This window comes from Rutidosis leptorrhynchoides, chromosome 11 (genome assembly GCF_046630445.1).
Source record: "Rutidosis leptorrhynchoides isolate AG116_Rl617_1_P2 chromosome 11, CSIRO_AGI_Rlap_v1, whole genome shotgun sequence".
Taxonomy (NCBI): Eukaryota; Viridiplantae; Streptophyta; class Magnoliopsida; order Asterales; family Asteraceae; genus Rutidosis; species Rutidosis leptorrhynchoides.
Genome location: NC_092343.1, coordinates 244,367,436 through 244,389,566, shown reverse-complemented (window position 1 = coordinate 244,389,566; position 22,131 = coordinate 244,367,436).

Genomic DNA, 22,131 nt, shown 5'->3' with positions numbered 1-22,131 from the left:
TGAAGTCGATCGTAAAGTGGATCCTAAAGCTTTAATTACAAAGTTGTTAACGAGCCCGGAGGCTAAATCGTCAGCATCTACCGAGCATTAAATCAAACAGGAGAAAGAGGCTATTCCCATCGTTGATTTAACCTCGAAATCATCGACATCGCAACCAAGTTGAAATGTCCCATTCTTATTGATTAAAAACGTTCCATATTAATTGATTTCGTTGCGAGGTTTTGACCTCTATATGAGACGTTTTTTCAAAGATTGCATTCATTTTTAAAACAAACCATAACCTTTATTTCATAAATAAAGGTTTATAAAGCTTTACGTAGATTATCAAATAATGATAATCTAAAATATCCTGTTTACACACGACCATTACATAATGGTTTACAATACAAATATGTTACATCGAAATCAGTTTCTTGAATGCAGTTTTTACACAATATCATACAAACATGGACTCCAAATCTTGTCCTTATTTTAGTATGCAACAGCAGAAGCTCTTAGTATTCACCGGAGAATAAACATGCTTTAAACGTCAACAAAAATATTGGTGAGTTATAGGTTTAACCTATATATATCAAATCGTAACAATAGACCACAAGATTTCATATTTCAATATACATCCCATACATAGAGATAAAAATCATTCATATGGTGAACACCTGGTAACCGACTTTAACAAGATGCATATATAAGAATATCCCCATCATTCCGGGACACCCTTCGGATATGATATAAATTTCGAAGTACTAAAGCATCCAGTACTTTGGATGGGGTTTGTTAGGCCCAATAGATCTATCTTTAGGATTCGCGTCAATTAGGGTGTCTGTTCCCTAATTCTTAGATTACCAGACTTAATAAAAAGGGACATATTCGATTTCGATAATTCAACCATAGAATGTAGTTTCACGTACTTGTGTCTATTTTGTAAATCATTTATAAAACCTACATGTATTCTCATCCCAAAAATATTAGATTTTAAAAGTGGGACTATAACTCACTTTCACAGATTTTTACTTCGTCGGGAAGTAAGACTTGGCCACTGGTTGATTCACGAACCTATAACAATATATACATATATATCAAAGTATGTTCAAAATATATTTACAATACTTTTAATACATTTTGATGTTTTAAGTTTATTAAGTCAGCTGTCCTCGTTAGTAACCTACAACTAGTTGTCCACAGTTAGATGTACAGAAATAAATCGATAAATATTATCTTGAATCAATCCACGACCCAGTGTATACGTATCTCAGTATTGATCACAACTCAAACTATATATATATTTTGGAATCAACCTCAACCCCGTATAGCTAACTCCAACATTCACATATAGAGTGTCTATGGTTGTTCCGCAATATATATATATATATATATATATATATATATATATATATATATATATATATATATATATATATATATATATATATATATATATATATATATATATATATATATATATATATAGATGGGTCGACATGATGGGTCGAAACATTGTATACGTGTCTATGGTATCTCAAGATTACATAATATACAATATAAGTTGATTAGATTATGGTTGGAATAGATTTATTACTAACTTTCACGTAGGTAAAATGAGTAGTTTTTATCAATCTTGTTTTACTCGCCATTTCTTCGTTTCTAATCCGTTTTGAGTGATTCCAGTGGCCATGGTTTCGTATTGAACTTAAATTTATGAATATAAATAGAAAAAGTATAAGTTTATAGTCGGAAATACAAGTTACAAGTCATTTTTGAAAGAGGTAGTCATTTCCGTCGAAAGAACGACATCTTGATGACCATTTTGAAAAACATACTTTCACTTTGAGTTTAACCATGATTTTTGGATATAGTTTCATGTTCATAAGAAAAATCATTTTTCCAGAAGTGTAGCTTTTAAATCAAAGTTCTTCTTAGCTTTTAATTATCCCAACCAAAACAGCCCCCGGTTTTACTACGACGGCGTATATCCAGTTTTATGGCGTTTATAGTGTTTCCGGGTTTTAAATCATTAAGTTAGCATATCATATAGATATAGAACATGTGTTTAGTTGATTTTAAAAGTCTATTTAGAAGGATTAACTTTATTTGCGAACAAGTTTAGAATTAACTAAACTATGTTCTAGTGATTACAAGTTTATAACGTTGAATAAGACAGCTTTTTATGTATGAATCGAATGATGTTATGAATATTATTGCTACCTCAAGTTCCTTGGATAAACCTACTGGAAATGAAAAAAAATGGATCTAGCTTCAAAGTATCCTTGGATGGCTTAAAAGTTCTTGAAGCAGAATCATGACACGAAAACAGTTCAAGTAAGATTTTAACTCGAAATAAGATTGTTATAGTTATAGAAATTGAATCAAATTTTGAATATGAGTATTACCTTATATTAGAAAGATATCTTACTGTAAATAAGAAAGATTTCTTGAGGTTGGATGATCACTCTACAAGATTGGAAGTAAGCTAGCAAACTTGGAAGTATTCTTGATTTTATGAAACTAGAACTTGTAGAATTTATGAAGAATACTTAGAACTTGAAGATAGAACTTGAGAGAGATCAATTAGATGAAGAAAATTGAAGAATGAAAGTGTTTGTAGGTATTTTTGGTCGTTGGTGTATGGATTAGATATAAAAATTATGTAATTTTGTTTTCATGTAAATAAGTCATGAATGATTACTCATATTTTTGTAATTTTATGAGATATTTCAAGCTAGTTACCAAATGATGGTTCCCAAATGTGTTAGGTGACTCACATGGGCTGCTAAGAGCTGATCATTGGAGTGTATATACCAATAGTACATACATCTAAAAGCTGTGTATTGTACGAGTACGAATATGGGTGCATACGAGTAGAATTGTTGATGAAACTGAACGAGGATGTAATTGTAAGCATTTTTGTTAAGTAGAAGTATTTTGATAAGTGTCTTGAAGTCTTTCAAAAGTGTATGAATACATATTAAAACACTACATGTATATACATTTTAACTGAGTCGTTAAGTCATCGTTAGTCGTTACATGTAAGTGTTGTTTTGAAACCTTTAGGTTAACGATCTTGTTAAATGTTGTTAACCCAATGTTTATAATATCAAATGAGATTTTAAATTATTATATTATCATGATATTATAATGTACGAATATCTCTTAATATGATATATATACATTAAATGTCGTTACAACGATAATCGTTACATATTTGTCTCGTTTCAAAATCATTTAGTTAGTAGTCTTGTTTTTACATTTGCAGATCATTATTAATATACTTAATGATATGTTTACTTATCATAATATCATGTTAACTATATATATAACCATATATATGTCATCATATAGTTTTTACAAGTTTTAACGTTCTTGAATCACCGGTCAACTTGGGTGGTCAATTGTCTATATGAAACCTATTTTAATTAATCAAGTCTTAACAAGTTTGATTGCTTAATATGTTGGAAACACTGAATCATGTAAATAACAATTTCATTTAATATATATATAAACATGGAATAGTTCAGGTCACTACACAAGTTCCACAAAACGACCGGTGCAAACACCACCAACATCACATAGCAAGAAACTCAAACAAAGCACTCCTTCATACAATAATCCGATCACATCAGATTGTGAAGGAGATCAACAAACTGGTATAATGCAATCATCTTTGATTCATGCCAGTGTTTGTAATATTTATTGTTGTTATTATAATAATCGCTTTGTTTTGTAGGAGGCTCGCCTTTCAATCCAGTTTTTCCTAGCCCTGATTCCGCGGCACAAATCACGGAACTGTTCCGCACTCCCCCTGACTCTTATGGGGTGCAGATTGATGGCCTATCAGGATATACTTATGCATCCGCTGGCGCTGCTCTGGATCAGTGCCAACAAATGAAGTTAGCAATCCCCGGCGAGCTTCGCCGCGAATTTTTCAAACTTTCTGCGCTTGATGCGCACAACAGTTTTATTCAAAACTTCTACATGTGCTTCAACTCGGCGTACGATATGATATGCCGGCAAGAACAATTTTTCAATGTGCTTGGAGCTGAACAGCAGAAGTACAATGCTGAGAGAATCAAGGTTGAAAACAGCGAGAAACGTTGTGTTGATCTCTCCTATGAGCTCACCGCGGCTAATACCGCGGTGGATGAATTGAAACTACAGGTTTCTATTGCAGCTGACAAACAAAAGAATTTTGAAACCACAATCTCTTCATTGCAAGAGGAGGTTTCAAGGCTTACTGCAGAGAGAGACACCGCTGTGGCCGCAGCAGCTTCCGCGAAACTTGAGTTCACGCAACTCCGCCAACACCTACCAGAGTTTTCTAAAAAGGTTCTCAATTCACGTCCCGTGAATGTTCTGTTTTCCACTTATGCAGCTGCCTTACGACTACGCGAGAGAGTAGAGTTTCTGGATGAAATTGCTCCACATTGCACCATACCAGATCCTCTGCCTCCCGCCATTGGAGATCGCGTTTGTTCACTTACAGAGGCACGTGAAGTAGCTGCTACTGCACAAGCAAGCTTAGCGGATATTCCAATCGACAAAGTCACTGCAATAAGTCAACAAGATGATGCCACTTTAAAAGACATCTTTGAGCTTGACTTATTTAAGCTAGAATAAAACATTGTAGAAATTAGCGCGCAGCTATCTCTGCACCATTATCAATGAAACTTTATTTTTTCATATTTATTAGCGAGTACTCTTTATTTATATAGCGCTTTTGTCAACAATATTCATAACACAAACTTGTCCTTTGCAATTTCCAACATATATTATTGTGCACATAATAAATGCGTACTTTTGCGAAACAATTTGTATGCGTATATGCTTATACGTTATGAATCTTCTAAGTCCATCGAAACGATCCTTAGGCAATTAATCAGCATTGCGAAGCATCTAAGCATTGGCAAAATCAAATACTTAGGATATAAAATTCCTTTCGCAACATTTCGCATGCAAAAGTAGGTAATTTCATCACTTTGCTATTTAAACACTGCAAAATACTATAGCATTATGAAACAAACTGTAAAACATTTCATAATAATTCGCATTTCACAAATAAACTTTCCGCGTACTTTTACAAGTGTCCTACAAGCGTGATCAAGACTTGCAAAAAATTAAAAACAAAAACACCTAATAAGTATATCAGCCATATGCCTTAAATTCAATTTCGCACTTTGTTCATATATCCTTGATAGTTTTTTGCAAAGCTACACGTAATATCGCTTTAACAAAACGGCATGCCACGCATTAGGTAAAATTCGCCCTTCCATATCCGCGAGCTTATATGAACCTGCGACATTAATTGCCACAATTTGATAAGGGCCTTCCCAATTAGGAGCCAATTTGCCAAGCTTTTCTGCTCTGCTTGCTTCATTGCTTCGCAGCACCCATTCACCTATAGCGAAAGACAAAGCACACACTCTTTTATTGTAATACTTAGCAATTTGCTGCTTATTATTCGCTTCTCTGATAGCAGCCATTAACCTCCGCTCGTCAATGAAATTCAGGCTTTCGCTCAACACAGCATCATTCGCTTTTTCTTCAAAGTTAACTATTCTATGCGTTGGTACCAGAATTTCTGCGGGAACTACTGCCTCAGAACCATATACCAAACTAAAAGGTGTTTCTCCCGTGCTTTTCTTAAATGTTGTGCGATGTGCCCATAACACATTGGGTAATTCATCTACCCAGGCAGTTCGCTTTTCGCACAACCTCTTTTTAATACTGCTTACTATATCACGGTTGGTTACTTCGCATAAACCATTAGCTTCTGGATGCGCCACTGACGTAAACTTTTGTACGATATTTAAATCAGTGCACCCTGTCTTAAAAGGATCTTTCGCATCGCTAACCAATTCTCGCGGAATGCTAAATCGGCAAACAATGTATTACCGTACAAAATTTCGCACTTGTACACCAGTAAAAGTGCGAACTGCCTTAGCTTCAACCCATTTGGTAAAGTAATCGATTGCGACAATCAGGAATTTAACATTGCCAGGCCCTGCAGGAAATGGCCCCACAATGTCAATAGCCCATTTATTAAACGGCCATGGTGAACTAACAGGAATCATATCATGCCGCGACATTCTATTCTGCGGAGCATGCCTTTGGTAATTTTTACAGCGTTTAACAATTTTCGCTACATCAAGGTATAGGGATGGCCAAAAGTATCCCATTCGCATAATTTTCGCGGCGATAGTTTTGAAGCCTGAATGCAGTGCACAAGTACCATTATGCGCTTCTTATATAATCATTTCTGCCTCGATTGGGCCAACACAACGCATCATTGGTCCGCAATATGATTTGCGATATAAGATATCATCTTGAATGATATACATCGGTGCTCACTCTCTTACTAAACGAGCTTCGCGACTATCATCTGGCAGAATATCACTGCAGATATATTGTAGAATTGGGTTCATCCAGTTTGGCTGTTCTTCTGTAACAGATGCGACCATTAAGTCACTATCTATTGATTTACTTGGTAATTCCTCAACCCATACTTGTTTTTGAAAGTGCGAGAACGTTAAAGTAGCCAATTTGTTCAACGCATCTGCCTTTTTGTTTTGGTTTCTTGGCACTTGTTCGAGTTCGAAACGCTCAAATTGTGCTGCCATTTCTTTCAATATCTGCAAGTATTTCTGCATAGAGGGATCATGTGCTTCAAAAGATCCGTTAAACTGATTCGCTACTAACTGCGAATCTGTAAAGACACGCAGCTTAACAATATTCATTTTTCGCGCAATATTTAAGCCTGCGAGCAATGCTTCATATTCAGCCTCATTATTTGTCACATCAAAATTAAACCGCAATGCATATGTATGCTCCTCACCACATGGGATTGCCAAAACCAAACCCGACCCTGCACCTTCTGCGTACGAAGCGACATCAGTAAACAAAACCCAAGTTTCACCGAGTAATGGTTTTAGCACGGTTCGCTCATTAATCACCTCTAACTCGCCAGACAGTTCAGCGAGATAATCCGCCATAACCTGACCTTTTTCAGTACTACGCAGAAGGTAAGATATTTGATAAGCACCTAATTCTATTGCCCACAATGCGAGTCTACCAGATATTTCTGGTTTGGTTAAGACTTGCTTGATTGGCATATTAGTTAATACATGCACTGGATGCCCTTGAAAATACCTTCGTAACCTTCGCGTTGTTAAAATAAGCGTATACACAAACTTTTCAATCGGCGCATAGTTTATTTCACTTCCTGTAAGAGCTTTACTAACAAAATACACCGGCTTTTGTATTTTGTTTCTTTCCACGATCAAAACTGAACTGAAAGCTTCGTTCGTCACTGAGATATAAAGATAAAGAATTTCGCCCTGAACTGGCGATGTTAGTGTAGGCAAAGTTTTCAACAACTTTTTCATCTCTTGAAACGCGGTTTCTGCTTCACTGGACAAACCAAATTCTTTTGCTTCAAGCACCCTTTTAGAGTTTTGAAAAATGGCAACTGCCTTTCTGCAGCTTTAGACAAGAAACGCGTTAATGCGGCTAGTTTTCCCGTCAAACTTTGCACTTCTTTAACCGTTTTTGGCGCAGTCATATTTTCTATAGCCGCGATCTTTTTTGGATTAGCTTGAATACCTTGTTCTGTAACAAGATATCCCAAAAATTTTCCTTCAGTTTCGCCAAAGCTACATTTTAGCGGATTAAGCTTCATGTTTATTTTTCACAGTTTGTCAAATGTTTCACGCATATCTTCAATGATTCAATCTTACGTCATGCTTTTGATGACTAAATCATCTACATAAGCTTCAAGATTACGCCCTATTTGTTTATCAAACGCGGTATCAATCAACCGTTGATATGTCGCACCCGCATTGATTAAACCGAAAGGCATCATTATATAACAATATATGCCTTTGCCCGTATGAAATGCGGTTTTATCTGCGTCTTCTTGCGCCATAGGAATCTGATGATAACCTCTTGCCGCGTCCAGAAAACATTCATATGGAAAAGCATGTAAAGATTCCAATTTTAGATCAATTTCTGGAAGCGGATAGTTATCCTTGGGGCACGCTTTATTTAAATCTTTGTAATCAATACACATTCTCTAGGAACCATCAGGTTTTTTCACCAACATTGGATTTGCAATCCATGATTGATATTGAACTTCGCGCAGAATTCCAGCTCTTACCAATTTTGTTACTTCTTCGCATAGCCATTTTACACGATCTGGGGCCATGCCCCTTCGCTTTTGCACTACAGGCTTTATAGCTGAATTTACATTGAGCCTGTGTTCTGCAATATGACGCGGAACACCAGTCATATCATTTTCGCACCAAGCAAAAACATCCATGTATTGGACAAGTAATTGCACGATTTGTTTCCTAATATCCGCACTAACATTGCGTCCTACTTTGATTTTCTGCTCTGGATATGCGGGATTAATTATTTCCATAGTATCCGCATCGTCAACAGGGTCCTGCCCTGCGGTTTTTACGTTAACAGCCGCACAAATAGGCATAATGCTCATTGAACATATTGTGGCAACCCCTTTATATGTTGGAAATTTAATCATGCCATAAATTGTGGACGGGACAATTCTAAATTTACTTATAGCGGTTCTTCCCAGCAGTATGTTATAACGAGATGAGGCTCGCATAACATAAAAATCTAACCGCGCTTGTTGCACCAAAGCCTCATCATTTACATCAGCCAGCTCGACTTTTAATGGCAAAACACCTATAGGTAATGAGGATTCTCTTGCAAAGTCGGTTAACGAAACCGCGGTTGTTTGCAGGTGCATTTTAATACTTTCTGGCAGTTGAGCGAAACATTGTTCGTAAATAATATCGACGCTACTGCCGTTATCGACATGAACTTTCATGACTGTGATGTCAGCTTCCGCGATTTTGCACGATACCACTTTTGGCATTTTTAACGACCCGTCAAAGTACACTTGACGACCATCGTTATCTTGGTCCCACAGCTTGATCATAACTCTATATGAATTTAATAAATAACCTTGCATTCTTTATTTAAAAATGATTTCCTATAAAGGAACCCTATCAAAATATGTAAGTTTAGAAAAACCATACATTATTACTTAACCAAAAGTTGACCAAAACAAAGTCAACAGCATCCACTATTAAATGTATCAAAATAGAATGCAAGTTATTGTTTAACAAAAGCTGCAATCATAAATATGCAGACTCTCTAAGCACAGCGGAAGCAATTAATCATGAACCTGAGAATAAAACATGCGAGTAACTGTCAACAAAAAATGTTGAGTGAATTATAGGTTTAATATTGCAAACAATATTTAATTTAAACCGTAAAAATTTATGTTTGAAAACATAAAAACTCCTTTTTGGACGAAAAAATTATATGCTAGAAAACATATAAAAACATTATTCCATTTTTCGTGAGCCACCTGGTAACCACTTAACCCTTTATTTACCCTTGCCAAACACAATACATAATATACACCAAACAAGTGTATCTTCAACTAAATTCGAAGTACTAAACATTTCGATTATAAATTGCTAGCGCGACTAGCTCGAAATGGGGTTGTCAAACCCGATAGATCTATCTGTAGGATTCGCGTTCACCAGTAGAAACTAGTTATTACAGTTACCAGACTAGGAAATATTTTTGTTCAACTCACAATGAATAATTTTAACCAACTTCCACATGTGTCCAAAATATAAAATAAATTGCATGTATTCTCATCCCAAAAGATTTAAAATAGAAAAATGGAACTACAACTCACCTTAATAGCAAACGAAGTAACCATACAAATATGCGAACATCAAATGAAGTAAAGTGATCAGGAATGATCACAACGCCGACCTATAAATAAAGAAGGTCGATATAAATAACTAACTTAGGTCAAGTCTTAGTATGATAGCTATTGTACATGTTACAAGTAGTCATAGAACAATACTCAACATGCATCGGTTTGATCGAAACAGCGTACGGACAAACACTTTCTATTTTTAGAAAGTTTCTATTTTTAGCAGGTTTCCATTTTTGGAAATTTTATATTTTTGAAAGTTTCTATTTTTGGAAAGTTTCTATTTTAGGAAAGTTTCTATTTTTGGAAAGTTTCTATTTTTGGAAAGTTTCCAAATTTAGAAAGTTTCTATTTTTAGAAAGTTTTAAGTTAGGAAAGTTTCCTTATTTAGAAAGTCAACAAATGTCAACTGAAAGTCAACTCAAAAGTTAACCTCGGTCAAACATAGTCAACATTAATTTTAAAAGTGTAAGTTGTAATAATAATATAAGTTATAATGTTAATTAAAGTTAAATATGTATAATTAGGTCATAACATAAGTTTAATTAAATTAAAATGAATTATTAAGGTTAACATAAGTTTAAATGATATATTTAATATAACATAAGTATTTAATTAATTAATTAAATATTATTCATAATATAAGTATTATTAATTAATAATAAATTTTAAATCATATCATAAGTATTATTAATTAATAATGAATTATTAATCATATCATAAGTTTCTAATTATAATTATTAAATCATAAGTATTTAATAATTAAATTATAATTAAATAATAACTAAGCCTTATAATAAATAAATAATTAATTAATCCTTATTATAAGTCTTATTATAATAATTTCATAATATAAGTTTAATACTTATCATAAGTATTTTCCATTAATAATAAATGTATTATTAATCATAAGTTTAATTAAAAGTTTAATTAAATCATAATTAATTAATAAATAATATAATAAATATATCATAAGTCTTAAATTAAATTAATTACTTTTTATATCATAATTAATTTATTAATAATGAAATTCATTATTTTTATCATAAGTCATAATTAATAACCATAAGTTTTAATTAAAAGTTCATCGGGTCATAACTTGAGCCCCGGGAATCAGTTTTTGGCGAGCCTTATATATATCTTCGCCTAACCAACCCGCCCGACACCTTAATGTGCTCAAGAACATCCCAAGAACAGTCACCAAGTCGTGAATTACAGCCCTTAATCAGTTTGGGCCTTTAATCCACTCAAAAACGTGTTTTAGTCATAACGGGTGATCCGTGGCTCGGATTTCGATGACCCGAACATGAAAGTTCATCCCATCATCAATCCTAACATACTAGTACACCCTAAATACTCTACAAATGGTCACAAAGTCAGTCCACACCTGGTTCAATTCATTTTTATATTTTAATTTCAATTAAACACCATTTTAATCATATCTAGAGCTCCGGGAATCGAAATAACATGAATCCGGAGTTTAAAATTAATGTCTTGATGAGAGGAAATCATCTAAACACTTTAATTTCACTTTTATATCAGTTATGTTCTCAGAAAATAACAAACAAACCGCTGTCCCAAATCAATCAAACCGAATACATATATAATCGAGCATTTCTACGCATACAATCAACAATACAATAACATATAAGCATCATACTATCATAATATCACATAAAAACAGAAAAATAAATGAAAAATTGAAAAGCTAGGGTTAGGGTTTATACCCTAATCAATAATCAAGTGATATGAACGCGTAGTGGAGAACGAGAGCAATCCGATTATGTGTAAAGCCCTATGATCCAAGCAAGAATTTTAATGGATGATGATGATGATGATGTTGGTGGTAAGTGACGGCTCAAAAAAAGAAAAATGAAGGATGAGAGAAAAGAAGACTTACTTGATTTAGGTTTAGAATAGAATGAGAAATAAAATGAAAGCAAAATTGAAAAAAAAATGAATATGGGACAAGGGGCTGGTTTTGGCCGAATTTTTGAGAGGGGTGGGCCCCTCATGGCCCACTTTGGCCAAATGGAAGAATATTTGTGGCCCGATCGCCCGAACGAAGCCCGAAACGCGAAAACGCTACTACGCGATTAATTATTCGGAGAGATAACATATATGCGACAAATAAATTATATAAACACTATATATAATCATATGACATCAAAATATCATATTTAAAATAAATTGGATTTAAAAATCCCAAAAGCTCGACCGTTGGTTTGAAAACCGAAAAGATTCGCCGGATAGAAATTCGCGACACGTAGAAACGTATGATATAAAATATGAATACAAATATTCATTTAAAACATAATAATTAATATATTATTACTAAAATAATAATATAGGTCATAGAAATGACGTGGCACGAATAACAGTTAACGGTCGTTAAATAATTAACGGTAAAAGATAACAAAAAAGTAGGGTCGTTACAGTACCTTCCTGTTACGGAAATTTCGTCCCGAAATTTAAGCAGGTGTAGGGGTTGACTCTCCATCTGAGAACATCTGATCATCACGTTCCCAAGTGAACTCGAGCCCGCGTCTGGCATTCTATCTAACTCGAACTATAGGAATTTTACTCTGCTTGAGCGTCTTGACTTCTCGATCCATAATTTCAACTGGCTCCTCAATAAAATTGAGTTGTTTATCAATTTGAAATTCATTAAGAGGAATGGTTTCATCGGCCTCGGCTAATCACTTCTTCAAATTCGATACATGAAAAACGTCATGAACATCGCTGAGTTCTTGTGGCAGTTTCAAACGATAAGCCGCGGGTCCAACTCTCTCTGTAATCTCAAATGGTCCAAAAAAATGAGGATTCAACTTTCCCCTTTTACCAAAACGTACCACACCTTTCCAAGTTGATACCTTCAACATAACACGGTCACCAACTTAAAATTCTATATCATTCCTTCTCTTATCACTATAACTCTTTTGCCGACTTCTGGCGGTTCTCAATCTTTCCTTAATCTGTACGATCTTCTCGGTAGTCTCTGTGAAGACCCGTCCTAATCCATCCGGACGAAGTCCATATCGATTATAAATGAATCACAACAGTTGATTACATCGCGAGGTACTTGACCTCTATATGATACTTTTTACAAACATTGCATTCGTTTTTGAAAAGACAATATTACATTACATCGAAAGTGGACGTCATGCATACCATTTTATAATATCTAACTACAATTGACTTAATAATAATCTTGATGAATTCAACGACTCGAATGCAACGTCTTTTGAAATATGTCATGAATGACTCCAAGTAATATCTTTAAATGAGCAATTTCACAGCGGAAGATTTCTTTCATACCTGAGAATAAACATGCTTTCAAGTGTCAACCAAAAGGTTGGTGAGTTCATTAGTTTAGCAAAAATAACCATTACCATCATTTTAATAGACCACAAGATTTCCATATTCAGTTCTCATAAATATACGTCCCATACATAGAGATAAAATAATCATTCATATAGATTGAACACCTGGTAACCGACATTCACAATATACATATAAGAATATCCCCATCATTCCGGGATCCTCCTTCGGACATGATATAAATTTCGAAGTACTAAAGCATCCGGTACTTTGGATGGGGCTTGTTGGGCCCGATAGATCTATCTTTAGAGTTCGCGTCAATTAGGGTGTCTGTTCCCTAATTATTAGGTTACCAGACTTAATAAAAAGGGCATATTCGATTTCGATCATTCAACCATATAATGTCATTTTAATTACTTGTGTCTATTTTGTAAAACAGTTATAAAAGTTGTGCATGTATTCTCAGTCCCAAAAATGTAAAGAGTAAAAGGGGATCAAAGGAACTCACCAACTGTATTTTGTAGTAAAAATACATATGACGTCATTTAACAAGTGTAGGGTTGACCTCGGATTCACGAACCTATATTAATTGTATATATATTAAATCATATAATCGTAATCGAACAAAATATAAGTACATTATTATTAGTGATCTAATTTTATATTAATAACTTATAGGTTTCATTATTTGATTAAATATATTCATTTTATATATTTTAAGTAAATACAAAAAATATTAATACAGTTAAGTTATGTGTATTAAATATATTTTTTTTATATAAAGATCCTTTATTTGTTAATTTAACAATAATACTAGATTAAGGATAGTAATAATAATGATAATAAAGATAATAATACTTATACTTAGTAATAATAATAATTTTTAATAATAACAATACCAATAATGATAATAATAATGTTTATTAATAATAATAATGATAATAAAGATAATATTACTGGATACTTAATAATAGTGCTAATAATAATCATAATTATAACCATAATCATAATAATAATAATAAATGATACTTTGTTCATGTATTAGTAATGATAATAACAATAGTTATAATACTAATAACAAATAACAATAACAATATTAATTAGAAGTAATAATAATAATAAGGAAATAATGAGATTACAAAAGGAAAAACTACCTTAGAACTCCCTTAAAAAAAATGCACCCGATGAGGATTGAACTCGAAACCTCTCAAAATCCGTCACCTCCCTTTAACCTTTCGTTCCAGACTGTTTTTCTGATTATCTATACAAACCCATTTATTTAAACCTATTTCTTTTATGCATCATCTTCTTCATAACCTTAAACCCATTTATTTCTTCATCATCTTCATAATTAATCCTAATCATTTTCATCTTATCTATTAATTACGATCATCATCATAATATTATCATCATTTCATCGAATCCATCATCATCTTAATCTCTAATCATAGTCATAATCTATCATACTATCCTTACGACACCATTATTATAGTCTCACATTCATTAACTCACGGGATCATCATCAACTTCATTATATGCGTATCATCATAATCATTTTATTACCAACACCAGCATCGTGATCTTCTTATCACTTCATGATCATCATAAAACTGAAATTATCATCGTGTAATCCCATCATCACTATTATCATTATCCTATCGTATTTCAATCTAATCCAACAACCATTTAACCTTCAACCCAAAAGCATACTAGTGCACGGCCCAACAAAATAATTAAAGAAACCGATGCATTGCAGCCCCATGGATGATCCAAAACAAAACCCGTAAAAAAAACATGAATGATAATGGAATAAAGGCGCAAGTGGGATTCCACGATTCAGTTTAGGGAGAAAAGAAAACAAGAAATGTCGGTGGTGTAATCGAGCAGTAGGAAGGAGGAATAAAAAAAAAAAAACGCATCATGCTATCCCACTATCCTCTTTAATAATGTAAGTGGGGTTATACTTTAGGAAGATGTCTGCCATAATATGAGGTAGCAAGCTTTTATAAATTGCAATTCATTCCATAATCAAATCAGCTGAGTGGCTTACATAAATTCATCATTTATTGTCAAGACTTTGCCTCATTCTCTTGATTTTACCTTCGATACTTTCTAACAGAATTAGGAGCATCGAGTTCAACAGAAAACCGCTAATAATTGTTGCAGGTGTGTTACTTGTAGGGGGTTTTACAATTAAAAGAGGAGAGAGAGAAAAGAGGAAGGTGGTTGCGATGGTTACGGCTTCATCGAGCAAGGATGATGGTGTCTGTTATTATATGTAGTTGATGGTGGATCGTGGCTCAATTGGAACAAGAGAGAACTTGACACGATAGTAGTTGTAGAAGAATAAAAGAGTGATGGTTGGTTTTGTTTCGAGGTCGATAAAGAAACAGAAAAGAAAAGTATACGATGAAGGTGGTGATCATATGTGGTGGCGGATACGGGTTGATCAAGGTTGTTATTGACAGAGAGCAAAAGAAGCAAGGCAAGAGGAATAAATAAATATGATAAGGATGGCGGTTTCAAGGGTGACCGTGGTGGTTATGGTGTGTACCTTGGTCGTTCGAGTCTTGCAATGAGCTAAGAATTCCATACAGGCAGCAGTGATGAAGGTTTATCAAGCAAGGTGTTTGTGGATTGGATATTGATAATGTGAAGTTAATTGATATCATTTACAGCTGTAGCTGTTCGTTTTCTACTCATATATGGTCGACGGGAATCAAAATCCAAAGGAGAAGAAAACAAAACAAAGAAAAAAAATATTTAGGAATCAGATAAAGTAATTAATTTAGTACAATTGATTTTGATATGTTAGTTTGATTGGTACTTAAAGTTAATTAGTCAGAAAAATTTACTATCGACCTCTAACAGAATTTGTTTGTTATAGAACTTTTGGAATCAATCTGTACTAGTTGGGAGACACCAAACAAATTAGGATACAGTTTGGAAAACGATTGAAAACAAACTCATGTAATTTTCTTGTGTTAATACATATATATTCAGTTATATTTATATACTAGTAAATATATAACTGTATAGGTATTTATATATATAAATATATATTTGTAATTTATTTATATATACTCATATATATCTGATTTCTTTTTATATCTGATAATATATCGGTATACCTATATATATAATTATATAATTGTATTTATATATATATATATATATATATATCCGCATTTATTTATATAGTTCATATATCTGTTTTATGTATTTGTATATATATAAAATCTGTATATGTCTGTATGATATATCTATATATCTGGTTATTTAATTATATCTGTATTTTATATATCAAAGAAGCATAATATTATTTATAATACAACTTTAATATTTAACTTTATTGTTAATAAAAATAACAAAACTAATAATAATAATAATAATAATAATAATAATAATAATAATAATAATAATAATAATAATAATAATAATAATAATAATAATAATAATAATAATCGAGAAAATAATAATGTTAGTGATCATAATAATACTAATAAAATGAGAATTTTTGTAATCAAGTTAATAATACTTTTAAGAATTATATTTTTACCTGCATTTACATATTATCAGTTATGTATAGAATTTATGTACATATTCAAACTGCTATTTATATATAGTTTTGTTCTAAATATCAAGTTTTATTATTCAGGTAAATATGTTAATTATATATATTGAAACAAGTAACCTCAAAGTCTAATATTATACATTTAATACTTTGCTAATGTCGACAAATTATGTTCGAAATCATTTACGTTCTATATACTCTATATATTCCGCATAACAAGTTTTAGTTATTTTAAATTATCTTTCATAAAGACTAAATCACATAATAGTTCATTAATATATTTAACTTATTATATATAATTATTTGCATATATATTTATCTATATATACATTCCTGTTTACATTTAAAAGTTCGTGAATCATCGAGAATAGTCGAAGGTCAAATGAATGTATGTAAATAGTAAAAATAAATTTTGAGACTCAATATTACAGACTTTGCTTATCGTGTCGGAAATATATAAAGATTAAAGTTTCAATTTGGTCGGAAATTACCGGGTCATCACAGTACCTACCCGTTAAAGAAATTTCGTCCCGAAATTTGAGTGAGGTCATCATGGCTAACAATAAATATGTTTTCCTGACAAATATGAGCTGATCAAAAGAGTTTTATCATCATTGAGTAATATGGATAAAACAATTCGATTATTCGAAGAGTACGAATGAAGCTATCACAAAAGATTGAGATAGAGATTTAACTTTTGACGTGGTCATGATTGAATTTAGAAAATAAGGTGTTTCTTTACTTTTGACGTTGTCTTGGTGGAATTCCAGAATTCCAGGGATTTAAAAGAAAATCTTCGAAATCTAAAAGATTTGATTCTTCGGGATTTATGAAAATTAAGATCTCTATAATTAATTACGGTGATCTGCCTCGATTACTCTGTATGATATTTCCATTATAAATTAAGCTCTTCCATTCCATTATTCTCACCATTCCTATACTTTCTTTCTTAGTTCATACATCCAAAAGATTGTGAAAATGCTTAATCCAGTTCCGATCCTTGTCCTTATCCTTACTTTTGTAACCATCATTCTCCTTTTCCGACTTCCACCGGAGGAATCTGCTTTCTTCTACTTCGCACTTGGGGTTATAGTGTTTTTAATTCTCCCGTGTCTTTATGTTGCGATAAACATTGATATATACGGTTTGTAATTTCTACGTTGTTGTTGGATTTTATATCTTCTCTTATATTTCAATGTCCCTGTTTCTGTCTCCTACAATCATTGTCATCCATAGTTAATGCTCTCTCCTATTTGCTGCGATTTATACCCCCTTTTTCTTTTAGAACTTCATGCTTTTGTTTTCTTTTCACAAGTAATGGTCCAGACTTCATAGGTATGGAGTTTCGAATTATCATAATATACAAGGTAGAAAGGAAAGGTAGTAGCACGATTTAATTTGTCAAATTACCAGAATTACTGAGGATAGAACTATCAAAAATATACACTCTTGATAGTTCTGAAGTTAAGAAGAATGAAAGAGTTATGTAACATGGCACATGATGACGTTATGATCTGTGAATCATCACGTTCCATTAGAAACTCAGCATGACTTATTGTAATATAATCACGTTGATCAAGTGTCATTATATTATACTAGCTCACGCATCAGTTCCTAACATTACTTCAATAACATTCATATTTTAAGCTCGAAAGTTTACAGAATATAGAAACTAACAGTTTCTATATGATGTAACACTGATAGCACTAAGAGATTAATGATTTCAGATAAGAATAGTTATGAAAATATCTTCAGAAATATGGAGGATATTTATTATGAAAGATACGATAATATCTTTGAATATCTAAGATCAGAGGGTGATGGAAACTATTGTCCGCAATGGTTTCGAGTAAGGAGCAAGATATTCGCTAAAGACTTCAGCAGGCATTGAATCATTTGAATTCTTTGAAGTCAAACTTATTCTTTGTGATTCGTCCACGGCTTCCTTCATAGTTTCGCATAATCCGCTTTTCGGTACTAAATTTTCTATTGAGTGTTTCCAATACTCCATTCTTTATCATCAACTTTCGATGGTTAAGGTCGTGTACAGTTTTTGCTGCTGTATTCAGCTTTTTCAGAATTTGTGGTATTGATTTGTAGACTGAGTGCTTTGCAGAATTTCAGAATGGAAGATCATAATTCTAAGAGATAAATATTATATGTTTACATATAACTGTTGATGTAGACATGCTGCGAGATTTCCAAAATACTGATTGCAAATTCTTAGTAATTAGAATGGCAATTCTCGTTATAAGATGTGAATGAATATATGATAGAGTTTCAATGAGTATAAAGATTTTTCAGAAAGTCAAAGATCAATGGAGTTGCTGGCAAGTTTACTTCTAATGTGGTGGATTATAATCAATTCCCCGTTAACGATGACGAAAGGTAAACTTATATATCAAAGTTATAATAAACTAATCCGAGTGAAAAGTCGAAGTTGACTTGTTGGAGCTGTGACAAAATTGGCTAATTTGGAAAGGGATTGCAAAGTTATTTTGGGTAATAATAACACTAAAGAAATTAACAAATCTATGTGTTAAATGTTTACTCAGTTTCCGAGAGTTTTCAGGTGCATAACTATATGCATAAATCTTTTCTCTCGTAGATGAAGTGTGGTTGGTTCATCCTCTCGATTTAGGCATTTTCAAGAATCATGAAAGGTTTGAACGCAGATTGTAATTGTCAAGATACTAATGAAGTTTAGAATGAAATCAAGTGGCAACTTGAGAAATTATTTAATTATAGGAGATGAAATTTATTTACAATCTTTTAAGTCAATATGTGTTGTATTTAATATTTTCTACTCTTTTAATAATTTTTAATTGTCCATAATAGTAGTCCAATAGTCCAATAGTTCAATAGCTCCACCTAAACTAGTATATTTTAAGGAAATAGTCATATAGTAACAGTTAGCTAGGAACAGTTAGATAGGATTTTGTTAGCGTGGTTTCTTAACAAAATTTCATATTGTTAATTAATCTGTTTCTAATCAATTTTTATTGTGTTCATTATTTCTTCATTATGCCACTTGTTGGATTCTGGTAAGTCAAAATCCAAATATGAAATTGAATTTGAATGAAAATGGTTATTATGTGGTGAACGGATTCGTATATCGGTAGATGTAAATAGGATAGTAAATGATTGTTGAATCAGATTCGAAGGATGTACAGTGTATCTCATTAATGTGAAATCTAAATATTCCTCGGGTATTACCTACCCGTTAAAATATTTTCACCATTAACAGTTTGTACAATAAAAATTTTAATTACATTCTTTATGAAAACATATATACATATATATTTTCTTCAGACGTAATTATGGATTTAATGAGTCAATGTGATATTAAACTCATTTGGTTTACCATTAGAACTAGAATACATAATCTCTAAAACATTTAGAGATTACTTAATCGTCATGAAGAACAAAGATAATCGATGTAGAACGATACGTAGAACAATGATTATACTCGAGGTACATAATGAGATGTTAAGGCATGGATTGTTGATGGTGCTGGTGCTGTTACTGATGGTACTGTTGGTGCCGATGATGTTGCTGAAGCTGGTACATTTTGTACCATATTCTCCAGATTGATTACTCGAGCGCGAAGTTCGTTGACTTCTCCTATTATTCCAAGATGATTGTCGGTCGAAACAAGCAAATGAATAAGGTTTAGAATTTTAGATAGAATATAATAGTGACGAGCTATCCTGGAAATGAGGCTGAAAATGGTGTTTCGGATAGGTTCGTCGGTAAAAGCTTTAGGTTCATTGTCAAGAGGTGAATTCAGTTGGTGGAAGGGATCACCTTCTTCGCGTCTCCATTTATTAAGTCAACTACGAATGCATCAGATGAATTTGGGGATGGCTGATTGATTGATTCATTCTGGTGACATCGCTTTCGGATCTTAGGTGAATATCCATGTCGGAATAGCTGTCGGAATAACTACCGAAATGGTTATCGAAATCTGAGGGACTCGAACTGGTTGAGGGATTCATCTTGTACAATCAGATGAAGGATTTTCGATAAGAAATAGATTACAGGATGTAGATTAGTACCCTGCAATACATAATTTACATATGCATATATAATACTAAAATCCCATAAGTTACGGAGGAATTTACGGAATATGTCAGACAAAGTTACAGTAACAGGTACGCTAAGATATGAAGTAGCAGATACGCTAAGATATGAATTTTTGTCTATACACTATTCATGCAGTCAATTCAGTAAAACATGTCTAGAATAAAAATGATAAGCAAGTGATTTTCTAAGAATGATAAGCAGGTAATCTTTGACACAAAATGATAAGCAAAACTCTTGACATACAGACACGGTCGAAGTCCAGACTCACTAATGCATCCTAACGACTTATCAGTTAGACACACTAATGCAGACATGGTTCGCTAAGACCTCTGCTCTGATACCAACTGTGAAGACCCGTCCTAATCCATCCGGACGAAGTCCATATCAATTATAAACGAATCACAACAGTTGATTACATCGCGAGGTACTTGACCTCTATATGATACTTTTTACAAACATTGCATTCGTTTTTGAAAAGACAATATTACATTACATCGAAAGTGGACGTCATGCATACCATTTTATAATATCTAACTACAATTGACTTAATAATAATCTTGATGAATTCAACGACTCGAATGCAACGTCTTTTGAAATATGTCATGAATGACTCCAAGTAATATCTTTAAATGAGCAATTTCACAGCGGAAGATTTCTTTCATACCTGAGAATAAACATGCTTTCAAGTGTCAACCAAAAGGTTGGTGAGTTCATTAGTTTAGCAAAAATAACCATTACCATCATTTTAATAGACCACAAGATTTCCATATTCAGTTCTCATAAATATACGTCCCATACATAGAGATAAAATAATCATTCATATAGATTGAACACCTGGTAACCGACATTCACAATATACATATAAGAATATCTCCATCATTCCGGGATCCTCCTTCGGACATGATATAAATTTCGAAGTACTAAAGCATCCGGTACTTTGGATGGGGCTTGTTGGGCCCGATAGATCTATCTTTAGAGTTCGCGTCAATTAGGGTGTCTGTTCCCTAATTATTAGGTTACCAGACTTAATAAAAAGGGCATATTCGATTTCGATCATTCAACCATATAATGTCATTTTAATTACTTGTGTCTATTTTGTAAAACAGTTATAAAAGTTGTGCATGTATTCTCAGTCCCAAAAATGTAAAGAGTAAAAGGGGATCAAAGGAACTCACCAACTGTATTTTGTAGTAAAAATACATATGACGTCATTTAACAAGTGTAGGGTTGACCTCGGATTCACGAACCTATATTAATTGTATATCTATTAAATCATATAATCGTAATCGAACAAAATATAAGTACATTATTATTAGTGATCTAATTTTATATTAATAACTTATAGGTTTCATTATTTGATTAAATATATTCATTTTATATATTTTAAGTAAATACAAAAAAT